This window comes from Tiliqua scincoides, chromosome 10 (assembly GCF_035046505.1).
Source record: "Tiliqua scincoides isolate rTilSci1 chromosome 10, rTilSci1.hap2, whole genome shotgun sequence".
Taxonomy (NCBI): domain Eukaryota; kingdom Metazoa; phylum Chordata; class Lepidosauria; order Squamata; family Scincidae; genus Tiliqua; species Tiliqua scincoides.
This window is the reverse complement of record NC_089830.1, coordinates 20,707,087-20,730,751: the sequence shown is the minus strand read 5'-3', so window position 1 is coordinate 20,730,751 and position 23,665 is coordinate 20,707,087. Positions and strand designations below refer to the sequence as shown.

General features: G+C 47.7%; 1 pseudogene; it reads right to left on the bottom strand.

Annotated features, from left to right (window-relative positions):
* Positions 1-9,841: 9,841 nt before the first annotated feature.
* LOC136661795 (5S ribosomal RNA) lies at positions 9,842-9,960 on the bottom strand (annotated as a pseudogene).
* Positions 9,961-23,665: the final 13,705 nt, after the last annotated feature.

Genomic DNA, 23,665 nt, shown 5'->3' with positions numbered 1-23,665 from the left:
AGTTGGTTTATTTTTCACATTGTTTTATACCACCCTTCCTCCAAGTTGCTCAGGGTGGTGTACATAACTCCTCCCTTCTTTTAGTCCTCACAACAGCCCTGTGAGGTAGGTAGGTGAGTGACTGGCTCCAGCTCATCCAAGAAGCTTCATGGTTTTGCAGAGATTTGAACCTGAATCTCCCAGGTCTAAGTCCAACTTCCAAACCACTACACCCTCGTGGCTCTCATGTGGGATAGCCCTCCTCCAGGAGCTTTGGGGAACATTAATGTTGGGACCATAGCATGAAGAGTTCAATGCCCACATCCTGTGCAATACTGTCCCAGAAGCCAGGTTAGCACAGAAAAGGGGGGCGGGGCGGTGTATCAATGTATTTAGCATCACCATTTCTTCATGCTAAATATTGATTTTTGAACTATTTTTCTGTCAAATCATTGGTCCATATAGAGCAGTATTGATAGCAGAGGACCATAAGGATGACAGAAATGGAGGACGCCTTCATGTCTTGGCATGCCACTGGATAAGGGAGGATGGCATTGGGTGCAACATGGCCCTACATGCTGTCCAATAAAGGGGGGGGGGGAAGACAGCATTTTACCCACTTCTGGAGCAGGCAGATCTTGGGCCAGCCTAGCAGGGAGGGCATTGAAAGTGTCAAACATGTGCTTTAATTCAGGAACCTCCTCCTGTGCATCCTTTCTTCAACAGGAGTTGCTTGTCCAGAGAACAGCCATTATGAATCATGCTCCACAGCCTGTCCTGCCAGCTGCCTGGATTCCACAGCTCCACTCTACTGCCCAGAGCCCTGCAGGGAAGGCTGCCCTTGTAACAGAGGCTATATCCTGAGCGGAGGAGCCTGCGTGCCTCAGAATCAGTGTGGCTGCATATTGGAGGGCCTGTATTATCCAATGGGAGACGATGTCATTCTGACGAACAACTGTAGCAAGAAATGCTCCTGCAGGCATCCTTCTCACCCCATGGAGTGCCAGGACCATGCCTGTGGGTCTCTGGAAGTGTGCAGAGTTGCTGATGGGGTCTTGGGTTGTTACCCTAAGAAATATGGCCACACCTGGGTATTTGGGGATCCCCATTACGTCACGTTTGACGGGCTCTCTTTTGATTACGAAGGATCCTGCAGATACATTCTGAGCAAGTACTGTGGCCCACCAGGCCAGCTGGCTGACTTCACCATCAAAGTTGAGAATGAACACCAAGGTTCTGTTGTAGCCTTGTGGACACGCCTGGTGGAGTTAGAGGTCTACGGGGAGCAGGTTGCTATAGCCGCAGGACAGCATGGCAAAGTGCAGGTAGGAACATCATCCATCACCTGGATTAGGGGTCTTCAAACCCTGGCCTGGGGTCCGCCTCTGGCCTGCCAGAGGATTTTATCCAGCCTGTGGCAAGTGGTGGGGAAGCTTGAACATTCCAACCTGCAGCAACCTGCTGATGGGCTGGATACTCAGAGCTTTGTGCAGAGAGATGCTTCCGCTGAAGAGGCTTCCCCCGAACATCACCCCAGAAGGCTTTGCAAAGCACCAGGCCTCTCTCCCACCCTGCCCAGTGGCACTGTACCCTGTATTTTCAGCTCTGTATTTTCAATGGCTGCTAAGCTAGGTGCTATGTGGCCCACCTGAAATTGACTCATGACCCACCTAGTTGGTCCCGACCCACAGTTTGCTGTGGGCTTCACTAGGGCTTAAAAATAAGCTGGTGCGCTCCAGTGTGTTGGAACAGCAGTTTCTCATTTCACGCAGGAAGGAGGGAGAATGGCTGGAAAGGGAAGCGAGAGGGTGGTCACAAATGACACATGTCCCGTCCTTGGCACCTTAACGCTCCTTTCTTGAGGGCATAAAGGTTGTTTTCAAGTGATGTTTAGTCAGCATCTCCTGACACTCAGAAAATAACCTACCTTGTGATGTTTGGCAGCTGGACAGGTGATTTGTTTGTGCTTATGGAAAGGGCAACACACATTTGCCCAAAGCAGGAAGCTTAATGAAAAGTCCATTATTGGCTGGAATCAATGCAGGTTGATTCAGTTCTCTGATGGCAGAACAAGGAGATCCTCTGAGGCACTGAATTCTTAGAACTGTTCCATCATAGGGAAGGGAAGAGAGCCATACATGCCCCAGGCAAGTGATAAGATACTGTCCAGCGTGGCGTCCTTCCTTGCCATTTGTTGTCTAGGGCCTGGATGGATGATACACAGCCCAATCCTATCCATACTTTCCTGGGAGTAAGCCCCACTGACACTAATGGGACTTACTTCTGTGTAGTCATGCATAGGTTTGGGCTGACAGTCATTCACAGAGTTAATCTGATTTTCTTATGGGGAGACACTCTAGCACACTACTCTGCTCTCTTCAGCTCTCCTCTCCTCTTCTGCTCTTCCCCCTCTTCCTTTTGCAAGGTAGGGAGTTATGGGGAGACACTCTAGCACACTACTCTGCTCTCTTCAGCTCTCCTCTCCGCTTCTGCTCTTCCCCCTCTTCCTTTTCCAAGGTAGGGAGTTATGGGGAGACACTCTAGCACACTACTCTGCTCTCTTCAGCTCTCCTCTCCTCTTCTGCTCTTCCCCCTCTTCCTTTTCCAAGGTAGGGAGTGAGAGGAGCCAAGGCCTGCACATCACCAGGTATGGGGGAACGGCATTTGGAATTCCAAGTGCCAAGTAGTCTTGATCCAGCCCTCTTTAACATGCCCTGACCTTGCTTGATGCACAGGAAATTGCCCTGATTTTCTTCTGTCAAACAACAAAAGACAATGTTAGGCAAGGAAGTGGTGGGGATTAATATGAAATAGAATCCTTATAGCTGTCTGTGGTCTGACCGCAAACAAGTCTCTGCGTCCCAAATGGGGAGCTCGTGCACTGGGAAAACCACACTGAGACATAAATATTAGCTGAGGTCACAAAGTGGTTTGTGCAACAATATGGTTTTGACTTCAGCTCCAGTGGCTCAGGACAGGGTGATTTCAAGGGAACTTAAAAGCCCGGTTGTCTGCCACGGAGCTCTCTTGAATCGACTCGCTTGCAAAATGGGAAGAAGATCCTTTCTATACTCGAAATGAGCTAAAGAACAAATAAATACAATTCTGTGCCCTGTGTGTATGACAAGAATAATCATAGAATCATAGAGTTGTGACTCACAAGGTCATCTAGTCCAACCCCCCTGCTTGTAATCTTCCGTGCATTAATTTCTTTTATATGTGCACTGTATCCTGTAGCTTCATAATTTATTGTTATGCTAGCCATGGACAAGGGAAGATACTATGCAGGAACTGGAGCCCCCCTCAATGTCTTCTGCTGTGGGAACGGTGATCCAACAATCCCTCCAGCTGGCAAAGTTTGCTCAGGGAATGCCCATACACTTTGAAGCATATCTTCACTGCCATGAGGGCTAGAAATATTTTCTTTAAACAAAAGTAGATCTTCTTGAGAAGTTGGTTGTAGCACCTGGTTTTTGGTGCATGTGTAGAAACTTAGCTTTCATAGAGGCCTGTTCCATGCTTATTTGTAAACTGTGAAGGAGCTGTTTAGGCGAAATCAGGTGCTTGTTACCACTGATCTTCCTGGGATTCTTTCTTCTATGACCATGGTATCCATCCCCTCCACTTGCTACCAAAAAGGAGAGAGATTCTGGCAAGGATGTTCCTGTGCTGCTCTTTCTCTTGTTCAGATTTCTTCAGGGGAGAAAGAAGATGGATGGAGGAAGGGGATTTTCGTCAGAGCAAGCCCTGTTCTCTTCCATCTCACCTTTGCCCTGTGTACAAGGGGGCTCTCAGAAGCCAGTCCCAGCATCCCAACCCCAGCCTGAGATACTGATCTGCCCTTGTCCCCAGATTCCAAAGACTCCCTTGAGAGAACTGCATGGGAGACAACCAGGAACAGCAAATACACAAAAGTGTATGCAAAAGTGACTGTCTTATTCCTTAAGGGCACAATCCTATACATGTCTACTCAGAAGTGAGGCCTATTGTGTTCAATGGGGCTTACTCTCAGGAAAGGGTGGATAGCATTGCAGACTAAAGACCCAATCCTATCCAATTTTCCAGTGTTGGAATGCTGGTGCAGTTAATAATAATAATAATAATAATAATAATAATAATAATAATAATAATAATAATAATACAGGTATTTATATACCGCCTTTCATGGTCTTCAGATTTCTCCTCAGACTTTATTTCAAGGCGGTTTACACAGGCAGGTTATACTAAATCCCTATAGGGATTTTTACAATTGACGAAGGTTCTGTCTTTCAAGAACTACAACATTTCAGATGGATCCTTTTATGATCTGGTATCACATTCTGGCCTCCAGTTTCCTCCCACGCAAGCTGACAATCCTTCATATCTCACTTGAAGGGTGGCCAAAGAGCAGATGGAAAAACTCAGCTTGACTTGTCAGCTGCTTCAAGGTCTCGCCATTCACAGTGCCGGTGGCCTCGAACTGGCGACCTTCAGCTGTTATCTTCAGGCAAACTGAGGCTCTACCCTCTAGACCAGACCTCATAAGAACATAAGAACAGCCCCACTGGATCAGGCCATAGGCCCATCTAGTCCAGCTTCCTGTATCTCACAGCGGTCCACCAAATGCCCCAGGGAGCACACCAGATAACAAGAGACCTCATCCTGGTGCCCTCCCTTGCATCTGGCATTCTGACATAGCCCATTTCTAAAATCAGGAGGTTGCGCATATGCATCATGGCTTGTACCCCATAATGGATTTTTCCTCCAGAAACTTGTCCAATCCCCTTTTAAAGGCGTCTAGGCTAGACGCCATCACCACATCCTGTGGCAAGGAGTTCCACAGACCGACCACACGCTGAGTAAAGAAATATTTTCTTTTGTCTGTCCTAACCCGCCCAACACTCAATTTTAGTGGATGTCCCCTGGTTCTGGTGTTACGTGAGAGTGTAAAGAGCATCTCTCTATCTACTCTGTCCATCCCCTGCATAATTTTGTATGTCTCAATCATGTCCCCCCTCAGGCGTCTCTTTTCTAGGCTGAAGAGGCCCAAACGCCGCAGCCTTTCCTCATAAGGAAGGTGCCCCAGCCTCCTGCCCAGTTATTCCAGTGGGGTCTGCGCTGCATCCTGTGGTAGACGGGCAATCACTGGGGCCTTCTCAAAGTATGGGAACATGTGTTCCCTTACCAAGGAGCTGTCCTGTGGCTACATCAGAGCTAGAAAGTTGGATAGGATTGGGCCCTAAGTTGCTTAACAGAGGTAACTTCATGTCTTTCTTTCTATCTTAGGTGAATGGCATCTTGGTCAGCCTGCCTTTTGCCCTTGCAGCTGGGAAGCTCTTTGCTTACTTTGATGGTAGTTCTGCCATTATCCAGACAGATTTTGGCCTTTCCGTCTCCTACGATTGGTCCCACTATATGTTGGTTTCAGTTCCGGTCACTTATGCCGGATCCCTCTGTGGTCTTAGCGGAAACTTCAATGGGAACCAGAGTGATGACTTCAGGACCCCCAATGGCTCTCTGGTTCACGATGTTGTCACTTTTGGCAATAGCTGGAAGGACCCCAGCTCCCCATTGCACTGTGCTGCTGTTCAGTTCCCGACCCCATGTAGCGAAGCTGAACTTGCCCATTACAGGTCCTTGAGCTTCTGTGGAGTCATCGGCGACCCAGCTGGGCCGTTTAAGCTGTGCAGCGAACTTTCCATCACTCGGGTCCATTTGGAGAACTGTGTGAGGGACATGTGCATTGTGAAGGGCAACCACAGCACATTGTGTGAGGTCCTGAAGACTTATGCACAGCAGTGCCAAATTCAGGGAATAGCCATTCAGCCATGGAGGGGACCTACTGGCTGTGGTAAGTTGCTTCCTATTTACTCACTAACTGCAATGATAATATCGAACACGTGTAGACCACTAAAGAGTTTTCAAAGCATGTTTCATGCATTGTCTCAATAACGCTTTCAACATCCCTGTTGCAATGGTTCTTCCCATACTGCTGATGCCAATGTCCACTCTTGTATTCCTAAAATCTTTGTGCAATTTTTTCTTTTTGGCAGAGTTAACCTGCCCTGCCAACAGCCACTACAAACTCTGTGGATCGTCCTGCCCAGCTTCTTGTGCCCACCCAACAGCACCCTCCAGCTGCCGGACTCCTTGTACCGAAGGATGTCACTGCAGGCCTGGGTTTGTACTCAGTGGCACCAACTGTGTGCCTCCTGAGGGGTGTGGCTGCACTTACAATGGAAGGTACTACCTGGTTGGAGACAGCTTCTGGCAAGGGCCAGATTGCCAGCACTTCTGCAGATGCCATGGTTCCACCCACGTTGTTGAGTGTGCCAACTCTTCTTGTGGTCCTGGAGAAGTCTGTAGGACTCAGGAGGGCATTTATGGGTGCCACACACTATCCAGTGGCACTTGCCAGGCTTCTGAGTTTCTCCACTTTACCACATTTGATGGACGTCGTTATGATTTCCAAGGCACCTGCAAATATATCTTTGCAAAAGTATGCAAGATATCTGCTTCTTTACCCTTCTTTCAAGTGGAGCTGAAGAACAAGAAACTCCCCAATGGACTGTTGTCTGTGATGTCTGAGGTGTTTGTACAGGTGAAAGCACAGAAGATACACCTGGAGAGAGGACTCCAGGGGACCGTCAAGGTAAGACACATAGAGCAATGTTCTAGGCTAGAGTGTAGGACTTCCTTCTGTTTTCATCTAGCTCTTACCTGTGCTGGAGCTTGCAACTGAAAGTCTGTCTGTCTATCTGTTTTGTCTTATCTGTTTTGTCGGGACTCACCAGTATCACAATAGAAGCCACAATGCATCAGAATTATGAAGCAGGGGTTGAGTTATTCAATAGTCTCCTACTATTCAGACCTCCTCAATGGGCAGGAGGCCTGGTCTAGAGGTAGAGCCTCCATTTGCCTGAAGATAACACCCACAAGGTCGCCAGTTCGAGGCCACTGGCACCGTGCGACCTTGAAGCAGCTGACAAGCTGAGCGGAGTTATTCCATCTGCTCTGAGCGTGGGAAGATGGAGGCCAGAATGTGAAACCAGATCAGAGTGAAACATCTGGACTGTTGTGGTTCTTGAAAGATAGAACCTTCTTTCAATTGTAAAAATCCCTACGGGGATTTAATCAGCCTGCCTATGTAAACCGCCTTGAATAAATTCTTGAATAAAGACCAAGAAAGATGGTATATAAATACTTTTATTATTATTATTATTATTATTATTATTATTATTATTATTATTATTATTATTATTATTATTACTACTACTACTATTACTATTATTACTATTATTATTATTATTATTCTCTCTCACCAGTCTTTCTAATTTGCTTCTTTCCATCAGATTGATGGTGTTATCACGAACCTCCCAATAAATCTCAATGAAGGAGAAACAGTCATTTATCAACATGGGACGTATACGATACTTAAAACAGGGTTTGGGCTCACTGTGAGCTATGGCTCAACTCACGGCCTCTCTGTCACCCTCCCCCCTGAATACACAGGCCAAACCTGTGGGCTATGTGGGAACTTCAATGGCTCTGCAGCTGATGACTTGGTGATGGCAGACCACACCTTGAGCAAGGAGATCTTCCCTTTTGCTGTGAGTTGGAAATCAGAGACTGTCCCCAGCTGTGATGATGGTTCCTCTGACTCTTACCCGACATGCCCAGAAGGGAAGCAGCTCATTCAGGCAAAACTCAAATGCTGGATCATACAGGACCCCAACGGACCATTCGCCTCTTGTCACCTTCAAGTTAACCCCGAGCCCTATTTGTCTGATTGTGTTTTTGACCTCTGCGTCTCTCAAGGGGATCCCAGCATCCTGTGCCAATCCATTGAGAGGTATGCCACAGCTTGCCAGAGATCAAATGCAAATATTTCAGCCTGGAGGAGCAGAGATTTCTGTGGTACGTATCTCAGGGCTGCACAAATCATCACTATGCAGGTACATGAAGATCGTTCTCCTTTTACGCAGGACAAAGATGTCCACTAGAAATTTCACATACTTATGGGTTCTTCTGGGCATGTGGCTGGACCTGCCATAAAATGGTGACATAAGAACATAAGAACAGCCTCACTGGATCAGGCCATAGGCCCATCTAGTCCAGCTTCCAACGCGGGGGCCCTCCTACTCGTCGCGGCGTAGCCCCCGCGTTGGTTGGCAACGCGTTGGTTGGCAACCTTCAGTCTCGAAAGACGATGGTATAAGCCTACAGCACCCAGTATTCTCAGGCAGTCTCCCATCCAAGTACTAACCAGGCCTGACCCTGCTTAGCTTACGAGATCAGATGATATCGGGAGATAGTGTTCAGTATAGGAAGATGGTTGGCAACCTTCAGTCTCGAAAGACTATGGTATAAGCCTACAGCAGCTGGTATTCCCAGGCGGTCTCCCATCTAAGTACTAACCATAAACGCACATGACATGACTGTAGAGCTGAGCCCCATCTAATTTCATGTTACTCTTTCCACATTTCTCTTTACGGGGGTTTGATGGTAGCAGAGGCGTTTTTTTTTCTTCTTTTTAGGTTGCACAAAATAGTCCCCCAATCTTGGAAGCTATCCTGAAAGCCCCCATTAGAGCAGTGGTTTCCAATCTTACCTGAGTCACGAAGCCCCTGAAGCTCCTTCTTCCTGGCTGAGCCAGGCGTTGTCATCTTGGATCTCATGAGATCCAAAATGGGGGCACCCAAATCTCTCAAGATTCAGTGAGATCCAAGATGGCGGTGTCCAAGTCTTGTGAGATTTGGGTGCCAGCATCTTGGATCTGGTAAGATCCAAGATGGCGGTGCCTAGGGGAACAGGTAGAAGGGGTGACCGGGGACATCCCAAGGCACACCTGTGAGAGCGCCACAATGCCCTAAATCTAGGGCATCGCAATGCCCATTTTGTGAGCCCTTGTGCTACGTTTTCAGACAAGGCTCCACCTAACCCTTCCTGGAGATGCTTCCAACATTTTATCCCACAATTATTCTCTCCTCCTCACTTTCTCTACTGCTCTGTTCCCATCTCCTGGGCGGGCAGATGGAGGCTAGCTCCTCTGCCAATCTAACACCCATGGTAACTGTGTCAGTTGGCCTCAGCGATGGGCAACCCAAGGCACTTTGTACATGCTAAGAAGCACATTTGCCATAATGATTACTCTTCATCTTCCAGGGCAAACAGTTACCCTGTATTTCAGCCTAAGCCCTAAGTACGCAAGTACACAAGTTAAAAAAAAAATGTCTCTTGCTAATTGATGTGTCAGACCTGCAATAAAAGTTTTTAATGCACTGCAGGTGTGACACATCAAGCTAGCAATGGGTCATTCTGCATGGATTGTTTTATTCAGAAGGTTCTTGGAATACCCCTGTGCCATCTATATAGGAATGGCCATCGTCCAGCTAATCAGCTCCTTTCCCCCCCCCATAGATCTTCAGTGCCCAGAGCACAGTCACTATGAGCTCTGTGGCAATCCCACGTATGGCCTCTGCTCTGGGACTTGGCTCCAGAACATCTCTGGAGCCACCTGTTCAGAAGGATGTTTCTGTGATGATGGATACTTATGGAGCAGCCGTGAGTGTGTTCCACCCGACCGGTGTGGCTGTGAGCATGACGGACGCTACTTCAAAGTGAGTTACTTCTCCAATCCCCAAGAAATCCAATGAATCTTTTTTTAAAAATTTCACATACTTTAGTTCATAGAAAATCTTTACGTTCTGAAGATTTCGTAATAAGACACCAGTAATATTATTATGACATCACACTATTACAATCCTTTGTGTGTCTACTCAAAAGCAAGCCCTACTTTTTTTTGGGGGGGGGGGGGGAGTTTAAAAAACTTTTAATGAGTGAACATGTTTGGCAACCTTCAGTCTCAAAAGACTATGGTATAAGCCTACAGCACCTGGTATTCCCATGCGGTCTCCCATCCAAGTACTAACCAGGTCTGACCCTGCTTAGCTTCCGAGATCAGATGAGATCGGGCATGTGCAGGGTAACATGAATGAATTGCTGTGAATGAATGAATGAATCAGTAACTCCTTCTCTGAGTACCCCTGCAGGTGAAATAGCAAAACAAGAAGGGATATTGATCAGGGATGCATCTGCTAGTGTCAGAAAAGGGGATGAACGAAATCCGATTCCTTTAGATAGATAACAGTGTTGAAATGTTGATGATCACCCCCCATACTTTTTCACTTGCAGGTTGGAGAGCATGTCTGGCTCCCTGGCTGTGCTCAAAAATGCATCTGTGATCCCCGTGGCAATTTCCGCTGTTTCACTACAACATGCGATCCAACACAGCGGTGTACCCTGAAGGCCGGGCAGCTAGGCTGCCACAGCCAGTTGACCACCTGCGTCGTGACGGGGGACCCTCACTACTTCACATTCGATGGGGCGGTGGTACACTTTCAGGGTATCTGTGACTACGAGGTCTCTCACACCAGGAACTCCTCCCTGGACTTCTCCTTCCGGATCGTGGCTGCCAACAGACATTTCCGGAACTCCAGAGTTTCCTTTGTGTATCGAGTGGAAATCTGGTTTTGGACCAGCCGCTCGAGTGCTCACGTTGTCCTGGAGAGAGGCAAAGCTGCCCATGTGGGTTGAGACAGAATGTCCATTACTGATCAAGCATCACAGTTTGAACCCCTTTAATCAGGCTGTTAATCAGCTAATGCTTTTGTTGATTCTATCAGGGTGGGGCTAATTATAATGCAGTCTGTGACTGTAGCGGGAAACAGAAAAAAAATATATGAAAGATGGATGGTCTTCCCCTCTCATGAATAGAAGCTGTGCAGGCCATTACATGTTGACTCCAGTATATGTTGAATACAGTAAACCCCACTGTATTCAATGGAACTTACTCCCTAGTAAGGGTGTTTGAGATTGCAGCCAGGCAGAACTTGTTTAGTTCAGGATTGTCAAGTCTTGTTCACTTTGTACCATGGCTTCATATGATATCGGGTCCCAGTTTTGTCCACCTGTATTTCCCCAGGGCTTCAATCATCACACGTAAGTACAAGTGGTTGGAGAGAAGTGCAATTAGTGCAAGGTGAGCTGATAGGGTTTCCATTCTGTCTTTTTTGAGAGATGTATGTCCCGATACAACAGGCCACAACAGAAAAAGGAGAGATCAAAGAGAAGTAAAGTTATAGCTGCACAAATGTCTTTTCTCTCCTTTGGTTCAGGTCAATGGTAGAAGAACCCAGTTACCAGCCAAGATAGGATCCATTGCTGAAGTCCTCAGACAAAGAAACATGTTGACTGTGAAGACAAAAGCCAATATGGAGATCCAATTCAATGGAGCCAGTAGCTTCTTCATCCGTGTGGGGCCCGAGTACCAAAATCAGTTGGGTGGACTGTGTGGAAATTTCAATGGTGATGCCGCTGACGATAAAGTGCTACCCAGTGGAGCGGCAGCTCTCAACGATGCTGAGTTTGGAAATGCCTGGATCTCGAAAAGCAGCCCCGTTGGGTATGGAGTCTTTATGACCTCATAGAGAGTGAGAATATTGATCTGTCTGTCAGTGGTTCCCAAACTGGTGGGTCATGATCCACCAGGGGAACCAGAATCAGGGCATTACCCCGTAAAGGAGTGGACCTGCTCCAATGGCAGAGATGGCACCACAGCTATCATGACACTACCGCTGCCAAGGAGTTTTTTTGCTGATTGTTTCATGTCATTGTATAATTTAAGGTACCCCATAAACTGCCAAGGTACTGCTTTAAGAAGATCGACGTGATGGATTTTAATTAATGAATCAATTAGTTCTCCTTCATGGATTAAATTCAAGGAAAAATAGTCATGACTCTCTGACATCAATGGGGAATATATAAGAGAATAAGTGAATCTTGGCTAAGCTCTATTTAAATTAAATTAATTAAAATTAAATTGATGAAATTAAATGGACAAGATTTCAATGGTGGTTAGTCAGAATTCACAGTTTCTTTGGATACAGCCCAACGGGACTTCTGTTTGTTATGACTAACTAATCTCATTAATTCAGCGGTGCTTAATTATGGCTAACTCTTTTTGGCTACAACCATGTATCCTGATCATCAGTTCAACTGGAACTGCCTTTTAACTGTCCATTTATTCACATTTTCAGGTGCAAGAACGACACCAGGGACCTCATCCCTTGTCCCAGGCAAAAGGAATTTCAGCGACTGTGTTCAACCCTACTCGATAGTTCTGGGCCTTTCTCCGAGTGCCATTGGCATGAGAACCCAGAGCCCTTCTATAAGGCCTGTGTTTACGACCTCTGCCAGTATGGACTGGGGAACCGCATGCTGTGTGGAGCCATTGAAGCCTATGATGAGATGTGTGCCATAGTTGGGCTGAAAGTGCCGAACTGGCGACGGGCGATGGGATGCAGTAAGCAACTCAGTGGTGGAGGTGGGGGGGGGGGAGGAAGAGCTTGTATTTGGAAAAGCCAGTCGGCTGTAATGATTCTCCTATCATGCCTGCTCTGTGATCAATACTTAGCACACAGCATATTGCATCATGTCCAACTCTCTCTGTTTACGAGGGGCAATCACCGGGGCAATCACTAAACAGTCCCTGGTAAATCACTGTTCCTAGATTTTGCTCCTTGTTAAAAATTTTAATATAGTTATTCTTCGGCATACAACTTTCCACTACTAGATCGTCAGGAATTTAAATCTGTGAGCAGGAAAAGGATGTTCCTGATCTCTGAGTATACATCCATGTAAATGCATGCACTGGTGACATAGCTAGAGGGGGTGCAAAGTGCTAAGTTTTGCAGGGAGCCTCCTTTCTCCCTCCCCCCCCCCGAGGGAGGACTCTCCCTCTCCCCAGGCCATTCTGGGCGGTGGGAGCAATGCCTCTGTCTCTGTTTTGCTCCCTCCCTACCCAGAATGGCTCTAAAGGGGGGGCTCTTGAACACTCTGGTGAGGCTCCCTGCAAAACATCCTCTGTTGACTTGGTGCCTGTGTGATACCTTGGGACCAAGCTAATTGTGATGGTGGCAGATCCATTTGTTTTCATCAATCAATCAATCAATCAATCAATCAATCAATCAATCAATCAATCAATCAATCAATCAATCAGGCATTGCCTCCCGTAGATGAGCCCTTCCCATATTTTCTGCTTTTTCCCCCCAGTTGAGCTCACTTCCAAGATTAGAGCTAACCTAAAGGAAAAAGGTGCATGGGGGTGTGTCACAGACTGCCGGGGGGAGTGTTCTGTGCAATGCTCTTTTTGCAACAACAACAAAGCAAAGCAAAGATCATCAGAGTTCTATGATGATGTTCTAAGCAACCATTCAAGGTTTCCAAGCAAACATTCCTTTCCCCCCCCCCCCCAGGTTTCATCTGTCCAGCCAACAACTATTATGACTTCTGTGGCACTGCCTGCCCAGCTTCATGCGCCAAGCTCAATGCCCCTGCTCACTGCGCCAAGCCATGTGTGGCAGGCTGCTTCTGTCGAGAAGGATACGTCCTGAATGCCGGCATCTGCGTGCCCCTGAAACAGTGTGGCTGCACGCTGGATGGACACTACTACCAACTGGGGACTGAAGTGATCCTGACGGACACCTGCAGCAAAAAATGTGCCTGCAGGCGCCCCGCGCGCTCCATGGAATGCCAGCAACATGCCTGTGGGCCACTGGAGTTATGCAAAGTCGTGGATGAGAGGCGAGGCTGTTACCCCATGACATTTGGCACCATGTGGGGATACGGCCACTCTCACTACATCACCTATGACGGTGTGGTCTTTGATCATCAAGGAGCCTGCAGATTCACTCTAACCCAGTATTGTGGGCCTCCGGGCAAGCTGCCGGGCTTTACGGTCAAGGTGTTGAATGCGCACCGCAACTCCATTGCAGTGACCTGGCCACGGAGGGTGGAATTGAAGGTCTACGGACAACAAATTACTGTGGCAGCAGAACGATATGGCAAAATACAGGTAAGGAAGGTGCATGTTCTGCTTGATAAGGACTGCTAGTTGGCTGAAAATGAACCTGGCAAATTTTTTCATTTTGGTTTAGGTCTCTCCAAAACTCACAGTGCAATCGTATATATGCTTACTTGGAAATAAGCACACTCCCCCCCCCCCCATGTTCAATGGGGCTTTCTCTTAAGTAAATGTGCAAAGGATTGCAGGCTTATGGCCCAATCCTAAGCCCCCCTTCTGTGCCACGGAGCACGTGCTCTGTCGGTGTAGACTGTTGCAAACATACCATAAAGCACGTTGTGACTGTACAGAAGTTAGTGGTGCTGGTTTTTTATATACAGGCCTATATATATAAAGGAATCCTCTTACTTGTATTTTGTTCTAGGTGAACGGCCTGTGGTTCAACCTGCCTCTCCTCCTTTTATCAGGAAAACTCCAGGCTTATTACAGTGGCTCCTCTGTCATCCTTCAAACTGATTTTGGCCTTGTGGTTGCCTATGACTGGTCTTCTTATGTATCTGTTTCTGTTCCTGAGACTTATTCTGGGTCCCTCTGTGGACTTGGGGGAGATTTCAATGGGAACCCCCAGGATGACTTCAGGATTCCCAATGGCTCCCTGGTTGATGACACTGTCACCTTTGGCTACAGCTGGAAGGATCCCAAATCACCCTTCCATTGTACGGCCATCAAGCCTGCGGCCACCTGTAACAAAACTGAACTGGCCCAGTACAGGTCTCGGGTTTCTTGTGGAGTCATCAGTGATGCGAATGGACCGCTAAAAGACTGCGACAGCCCAGCAGTCGCTCACGTGCATGCGGAGACTTGCGTCAGGGACATGTGTGAAAACCAGGACAGCCACAAGACACTATGTGAGGTGCTGCATAGCTATGCTCGGCGGTGCCAGGCTCGTGGCGTCAACATTCAGCCCTGGAGAGCCATCGTGGGATGCGGTAGGCCAATTTTCAGTGCAAAGCATGCGCTTGATGTGCAGGAACATGCTCCACTGAAACATTTCAGACAAAGTGGGCAACGTACTGGGCAGAGAGGGTTCAGCAGGACCAACGCATCCGCAAGGCTGACTGAGGTGATGGTGATGACCTCAGTGGTGGATGGTTGAGGGACACCCACTTTCATCTGCCTAGCCTCCTCCATCATTCTTCCTTCCTGGATTCTGAAAGGAAGAGGAGAATGGAGCTGAACAGGAAGAGTGAAAAAGCTGAAAATGGTGGGCTAGATGGTTGGCAACCTTCAGTCTCGAAAGACTATGGTATAAGCATACAGCACCCAGTATTCCCAGGTGGTCTCCCATCCAAGTACTAACCAGGCCTGACCCTGCTTAGCTTCCAAGATCAGACAAGATCAGGCATGTGCAGGGTAACAGTTGCAGGGGTGTCAAATAAGGCCCATGAAGCCCCTGGAAGCTCTGTTTGGCCGCCATTATAATTGGGCTCTTCCAGAACCACCCTTTCAGCAATGCTGCTTCTGCTGAGTCTCTGGGTGGGAGAGACAGAAGGAGGCTTCAGGAGGAAAGGAATGCTATGGGGTGAGGGGCAGACAAAGAGGGGTGAAAGAGAGAGATGCTGTGGAGGTACTGGGAGAGCCCAATGATCACATGACAACTCATAAGAACATAAGAACTTCCCCACTGGATCAGCCATAGGCCCATCTAGTCCAGCTTCCTGTATCTCACAGCGGCCCACCAAATGCCCCAGGGAGCACACCTGATAACAAGAGACCTCATCCTGGTGCCCTCCCTTGCATCTGGCATTCTGACATAGCCCATTTCTAAAATCAGGAGGTTGCGCATACACGTCATGGCTTGTAACCCGTAATGGATTTTTCCTCCAGAAATTTGTCCAGTCCCCTTTTAAAGGTGTCCAGGCCAGATGCCATCACCACATTCTGTGGCAAGGAGTTCCACAGACCAACCACACGCTGAGTAAAGAAATATTTTCTTTGGTCTGGCAGAACAACTCAGAAGAACTCAGCAGAAGCTGCACTGCTGAAAGGGCAGCCCATGTGAATAATTTGGTTCTTCCATCTCTTGAAAATATGATCAAGATTTTGTCATTAGCAGCTAATGAGTTCCCAAGTGCTTCTTTCTAGCCATCATCTGCTTAATGACATCACTTCTTGCTGAATGATGTCACTTCCGGCCCCCATCAGGTGCCATGAATGTTATTTGTCCCACCATAGGAAATGCGTTTGATGCCTCTGACCTCTTCCACCCCATTCACCTCTTCCAGTTTGAATCAGGTGAGCCAGAAGAAAATGGTTTGGGGAGGCGGGTGGCCACATGAAGTTGGGTTCCCCTCCAAATCTGTGACCTTAGCTTACCCCTCAAGTCGGCTTCATGGACAAGCCAACCTGTTTTTAGGGTCAAGGCAATAAACTTGGGGGGGGGGAGTATCAGAGAGATGCAGCTCTGTGTCTGTGGGACCACTTGGCCATTATAGAACTCTTAAAAGAAAGTAAATGACAACAAGTATATATAATGATATTTTCATGTACCTTTATTGATAAATTTCATGGCTGATCTCGGAAGCTAAGCAGGGTCAGGCCTGGTTAGTACTTGGATGGGAGACCGCCTGGGAATACCGGGTGCTGTAGGCTTATACCATGATCTCGGAAGCTAAGCAGGGTCAGGCCTGGTTAGTACTTGGATGGGAGACCACCTGGGAATACCGGGTGCTGTAGGCTTATACCATAGACTGAAGGTTGCCAACCATTTTGCTTCCATTATTCCTCCACCGTTCTTTAAAAATCTGGAAGTCTGCCGCAAACTAGAGCAAGTATATATTATCTTCTATATGACACTGTTTCTTTGACTTTATTTTTAGAGTTGACCTGCCCATTGCACAGCCAGTATGTCCTCTGTGGTTCTTCCTGCCCTGCCTCTTGTGCCCAACCCGATGGGCCCAAGAGCTGCCAACCTGCATGCTTAGAGGGGTGCTGGTGTGAACCTGGCTTTGTGCTGAGTGGCACTGACTGTGTACCTCCAGAGCAGTGTGGCTGCAGCGAGCAAGGCCGATACTACCTGAAGGGGGAAACCTTCTTCAGGGAAGGAGGAAACTGTGAGAAGATGTACCAATGCAATGGATCCATTGATGCTATTGAACCCTTATGTGGCTCTGGGCACCTCTGTGGACTCCAGAAGGGAGTGTATGGGTGCCACCTGCAGCCAGATGCCACCTGTCGGGTTTCTGGGTTTCTCCACTATACCACGTTTGATGGGAGGCAATACAGCTTCCAGGGCACCTCTAGATATGTTTTGGCTGAACGATGTGGGGGAGTCAAGACTTTACCATACTTTAGGGTGGAGATGAAGACTTTGAAGCTGCCCAGGAGTCCTCTGTCTGTGACATCAGGAGTGTCTGTAGTGGTGAACGATACTCAGATCCACCTACAGAGAGGACACGAGGGGACTGTCAAGGTAAGTTTGTTCACAATTGGAGTTAATAATTCATCATAGCATGTTTGTCATGTACTGCTTAAAAAAAGCAAAGGGACACAACATAATCTAGCCTATCATATATAAAACCATTTTAAATTCAAACACTTTTTAATTAATTAATTTTCCATATTTTTATACCGCCCTTCCTCCAGGGAGCTCAGGGCAGTGTACACAGCTGCTTCCCTCCCAACAACCCTGTTAGGTAGATGAGACTGAGGGAAAGTGACTGACCCAAGGTCACCCAGAAAGCTTCATGGATGAAGGGGGATTTGAACCTGGATCTTCTAGGTCCAAGCCCACCTTCCCGACCACTATACCACCCTGGCTCTCAACTGATCAATTGTTTAATGATCAAGACCTGGCCAATGTACCTAACAGCATGATCCTATGCATGTCCACTTAGAATTAAGTCTCCTGAGACTCCCAAGAGGGTGTGTAGCCTCACAGTTCGATCCTATCCTGCTTTCCAGCACTGATCCAACCATGCTGGATCACACACACACACATTTGTGTGTGTGTTTCTGTGTGTCAGTCATTCAGACAAAAGCATGAATGTGAGTACAATGTAATGTGTGAAAAGCTCAACTGTCTCTGCCATGCGACCAAAGCAAAAAATTCCACCCGATCCTCTGTTGCTGACGTGTGCCTGACCTTTGCTACCTGAACTCTGGCAGCTCTGAAGGTGCAGAAAAATAAGCAACCTGTCTCATCTGCGCATCGCAGTCCTCCTTGAAGGACGAGTGTGGAAAATCCTAAGCAAAGACCAGAGCAGGGATAACAAAAAATGTGGGGAAAGATGGACAAGGAGAAGACGACTAATATTTTTCCTTCTCTGATTCACACAGGTTGATGGTATCATCATGGTCCTTCCAGTGCGCTTAAAAAACCAAGGACTTGTCATTTACCAGCATGGCTTTTACACTGTTTTGCAAACAGACTTTGGGCTAACCGTGAGCTACGATCTGGTCCACAGTCTCTTGATCACTCTGTCCCCTAAGTACCAAGGCCAGACATGTGGGCTGTGTGGGAACCTCACTGAAGTCACCGGCGATGAATTTGGTGTGCAAAACGGCATCACAGTCAAGGGGGCCTTGAAGGTCTGGGGTACAGCAGTTGTTCCTGATGGGGTTGAGAACTCTCTTGTCTCTTCCACTGCGTTCATGGATGGCGCCCTTCTCCTCAAGTCCAAATCCATGTGCTGGATCATCCAGAACCCTGATGGGCCATTTGCTTCTTGCCACTCTCATGTGGACCCAGAACCTTATTTGACAGAATGCATCGCTGATCTATACAGCTCTGCTGGGTACAGTGACATCCTCTGCCAATCCATTCAGACTTATGTAGCGGCCTGCCAAAGAGCCAATGTCCGCCTCAGGACCTGGAGGAAGGAGTCTTTCTGTGGTATGTCAATCTGGGCACTTCTGTGCATTCTGTGCACAATCTGTGCATTCTGGAGCCTCTGACTCTGCCTGCATCAAGACCTCTCTGTCACAGTCCTTAACTGTTTCCATTCTGTTTCCTAATGTTCAATGCTTTCCCTTATCCTTCAGCATTTCCTTCATCTTTGCACACTGTAACTTGGATGCAGCATATATGTAGACGTTCTTCTCTTGAAACAAAGCCTGCATCTTTTGGGATGCAGGAAGTTGGACTGGATGGGCCTATGGCCTGGTCCAGTGGGGCTGTTCTTATGTTCTTAAACTACAATTCCCAGGAGGCCTTGCAGGTCTTCTTGTTATCTGGTGTGCTCCCTGGGGCATTTGGTGGGCCGCTGTGAGATACAGGAAGCTGGACTAGATGGGCCTATGGCCTGGTCCAGTGGGGCTGTTCTTATGTTCATCTAAAATGCTAGGAAAAATGCAGTGATTAAAAAAAAAATAGCATATGTATACATTCAGAATACCTTAATTTATAACTTGAGGTCCTCAGAGTCATCCCACTAGCAGATGTTGGGTGGGTGGTGAACCAAAAGAAAGGTTTTTTGGGTAGGAGGGGGGCCACGGGGGGGCACTTTGCCCCTTGCAACCTGGAGCCTGTTCCTCTGGGGGTCTTTTTTTGAGGGATAAGCTTAGCTATCTGATATGTTGTAATAATGATGGCAATTATGACAGTAGCAGGTTTTAACACACTTGCGAGGTAATGTTGCAATTTGTTGTGTTGCTTTCGCAAACCAGGAGACCTCCAGCAACATTCTCCATTGCATGAAGTTCATAGTTTTATTTCTGGTTTTGTGAGATCCGGTTTTTCGAACCGTTGAAACATAAACAAGCCTGGTGTGCGTCCCCTCTTATTTTTAGCTGCCAGTTGCCCGGCAAATAGTCACTATGAACTCTGCAAACCTCCCTGCCAGGACCTGTGCGTAGGCTCAAGATTTCAACACCTCTGTAGCCCCATCTGCCCCGAAGGGTGCGTTTGCGATGCGGGATACCTCTGGAATGGAGACCAGTGCGTTCGGCCTGAGCAATGTGGTTGTACGCACAACGGAAGCTACTACAAGGTAAGTAGGTGGAGCCCTCCCTAGTGGTGTTGCTGATTTAAAATACCTAATGCAATTTGATTTATGAGAATCAAGGTGGCTATCTAGGTACATCTGCAGGACTCAGGCTCACTAAAAATCAAAAGAAATTATGTGCTCTCCATTGGATAGGATAGGATAGGATAGGATAGGAAGCCCCAATCCTATCCAACTTTCCAGCACTGATGAAACCATACCAGTGGGGTGTGCTTTGCATCCTACAGTGGGGAAGCAGAATATTATATTCTAATAATATAATATTAGAATATTATATTCTACATGACTACAAGGATCTGCCTCATTCTGATGGACTAACTGGGTGTTCCATGAAATTCCATGCATGGAATGCCCCATATTTTTCCTTTTCTTTTTACTAAAAAGAAACCAGGCATGGGAGAGATGATCGACATTAGAGCTACAGTGCAGGGGAATAGATATTGCTCCAGGCTCAGGACCAATCCAAGATCTCCCAGTGTCTGAGATGACGCACCAAAGTCCAACCTTTCCTTGGCATTGAACCAGCCACCATCTCTGCTTCTCCCCCTTCTCTTCCTGGATGTGAAAAAGAGGCAGGGCATGGAGCAGAAGTGTGGAGGAGAGGAGAGTGGCGGGCTAGAGTGTCTCCTGTGCACTCTCTTCTCCTCTGTGCTTCCTTCCCCTCCCCTTCTTCTTTTAATTCCAGGGAGTAGGAGGAGGAGCGGCAGGCACACCCTCCCAATCCATTCCCTGAGGTCACTGTCTCAGATGGCCTAGGGATGGGGCCAGCCTGGAAAAGAGCCAGCAGAGATGATCATACATGCATCGTTCCTCTCATTTGCTTTTCCATGGTCTCTAGTGCCTGCTCTGGAAAAGCAGGTGATGATTTCATGTCTTATTGCTGAGATTTTCTGTCTTGCGATGGTGTTTCCATGATGACCGTTGTGTCTGCCCTCACTGCTGGTTTCCCTTCCAGCTTGGTGATCTTCTCTGGCTCCCTGGTTGCAAACGGCGATGCAGCTGTGATACTCCTTCAAACCTGCACTGCGTCCCAGCCAGCTGTAGCCCAGGCCAGCGTTGTGCGGTAAAGGATGGCAAGTTGGGCTGCCGGAGCCATCTGGCCACTTGCACTGTGTCTGGAGACCCTCATTACTTCACTTTTGACGGGGCTGTAGCCCATATCCAGGGAACTTGTGCTTACGAAATCTCAAAGACCGACAACGCCTCTGCTGACTTCTCCTTCCGGGTTGTGGCGGCTAACAAGAATTTTCAGAATCCCAGGGTATCCTTTGTCCACCACGTAGAAATATGGCTCCGGTTCAAGGATCTCCATTCTCATGTGGTTCTGGAGCAAGGCAAGGATGTGTTGGTGAGTAGATCTCCTTGCCGCATGCTCTGAGAGGAGGTGGACATGGGAAAACTGACATGCTGTTACCTGTTCCCCAACCTTCTCATGAGATGGGGGCTCTTGCTCCACCCTCCCCTTGGGAAGGCAAAAGGGGTGTGGAAGGGGGACTTTTGAAGGATACTGGGAGAGGATTGTGTCCATAGGCCTCTCCATCTCTTGTCACCTTGGTAAAACACATGAATTTTTCCTAGTTACCTGCTTGGGAGCCAAATAGTAGTGCAATGTCCCTCTCCTGTTTGGTTTGTGGGTGCAGGAGGGAGTGCTTCATCTATTTCCTACTGTTTGGAAACTAAATGTCAATGCAAGGGAGTGGTCCAGGCATCTTGCTGTCTTCTGTGTTCTTAGAAGCATCTGGTGGGTCTCTGAGATACAGGAAGCTGGACTGAGCTGGTGGCCTGATCCAGCAAGGCTCTTCCATTTTCTCACTTTCAAGGGAAATACTTGGACCTGGAGATCACCCCTCCATTACTTCTCTCTTCACTAAAATAATGTCCTGAATCCAGTTTGAACTGTGGTTCCCTTTCAGGTTGATGGGATCCAAACCCGTCTGCCAACCCAGTTGCAGCAGCTGGCCAACATCACACGAATGAAGAACATGGTGATTCTGAGAGCACTCGCCAACCTGGAGGTTCACTATGACGGTCGCCATGCTTTGTTTATCCGTGTGGGACCAGAATATCAGGGGAAACTGTTTGGGATGTGCGGGAACTTCAATGGCATCCGCAGGGATGATAAAGTCCTACCTGGTGGGAGGAGAACCAAGAATGACTCTGAGTTTGGGAATGCTTGGATATCGGACACCAGCCCTCCAAGGTGTGTTGATTGTTTACATTCTCTTCATCTTTTCATGACATTGATAGAAACTGATAGTGCAAATTGTGTGACTTGTATTTTCCTAGTTCAAATCATTCCCTGGAAATTGTGCATAGCGGGTTCCCGCACTTACTTGGGTCATGACGCCCCGTAACCTCTTCTTCCTGGCTCAGCCAAGCGCCACCATCTTGGATCTCATGAAATCTTGCAAGATCCAAGATGGCAGCACCTGGGGAACAGGAAAGAAGAGCCACTGGGGACATCCCACGTGTATAGGTAACCCCTGGTGTATAGGATTGCAGCCATACATACTCAGTAATTCTCACTATTCAATTTTTAAGGCTGAAATCCTATACACATTTCCCTGAGAGTAAGCCCCCTGAACAAAATGGGAATAAATCTTGAGTGGATGTGTGTAGGATTCTGTTGCAAGCCTTACTCCTAAGTAAACTTATGGGATTTCTTTTTTCTTGGCTGGGAATTTTTGCTTTTGTTACCCATCCTGAGCTTTCTTAAGATTGTGAGCTATACCTCTCAACGGATGAACACATGCATCAATATGAGCTTTAGGAATGATTGTGGATGGGGGTTGAATCAAGAATCAAATCCTTGCTCATGACCACAGTGATCTTAAAATGGTGCCTCTCCCAGTCTGTAAAATGGGACTCATCCACTATCTAGCCATGAAACTCAATGAGTGAACTTTGGGCCACTGGTTAAATCTCAGCTGAACCTACCTCTCAGGGTTGTTGTGAGGACAGAATGAAGGAGGGGACGTGTCTTGTCTGTCCTGAGTTCCTTGGAGGAAGGATGGGATAGAAATGTGACACCAGGTCAGTGTTTTAAGCTATCACATGAGCTACTGGGAAAGTCATCCAAAAACAACCTGAATAGCATTTTGTGCATCTGCTTAACAAGAACTTCTGCACACTCTGTTCTTTTGTGACATTTGCAGGTGCCAGAATGACACGGGTCACCTGGAGCCTTGCCTAAAACTTCATGAGTTTGAGCAGACGTGTGGGATTCTGCGAGATCGTTCCGGGCCTTTCTCTGAGTGTCACTGGCAGGAAGACCCTGATCGTTACTTTGAGTCCTGCGTCTACGACCTCTGCCAGTACGGGCTTGGCATTCACATGTTGTGTGCAGCTGTGGAAGGCTACGTAGAAAAGTGCAGGATGCTTGGAGTGGAGGTGCCAAACTGGAGAGAAGCCCTTGGATGCGGTGAGGAAGGAGCATGTTTCCTCTTGGGTGGCCCAGGACAGGGACTCTGAGAGGAATTTTATAAGGGTGTACAAAATTTCTTTTGGGCCCCTTTGCAGAGGGGGACGGGGAGTGAAACAGAGCAGGGGAGGGAGGTGATGGGTGAGCAGAATAGGGGCAGGGAGACGCAAAGCAGAGTGAAGGGAGGGTAGAGACAGCTGGAAAAGTCTTTGGAGCCCAGGCCTACCCACCCATGCGACGTCAGTAGTGTCCCCAGCACCCCCAGTCATGGTAATGTCCCTAGCATCCTGTACAGGCAACAAATCTGAGTAGATAGGAAAACGTCAGATGCCAGGACATTTCTGGGCCCCCTCCTTTGGCTCCTGGGCCCCCCTTTTTACCCTGGGCCCTGGTACAAATTACCCCCTTTACCCCCCT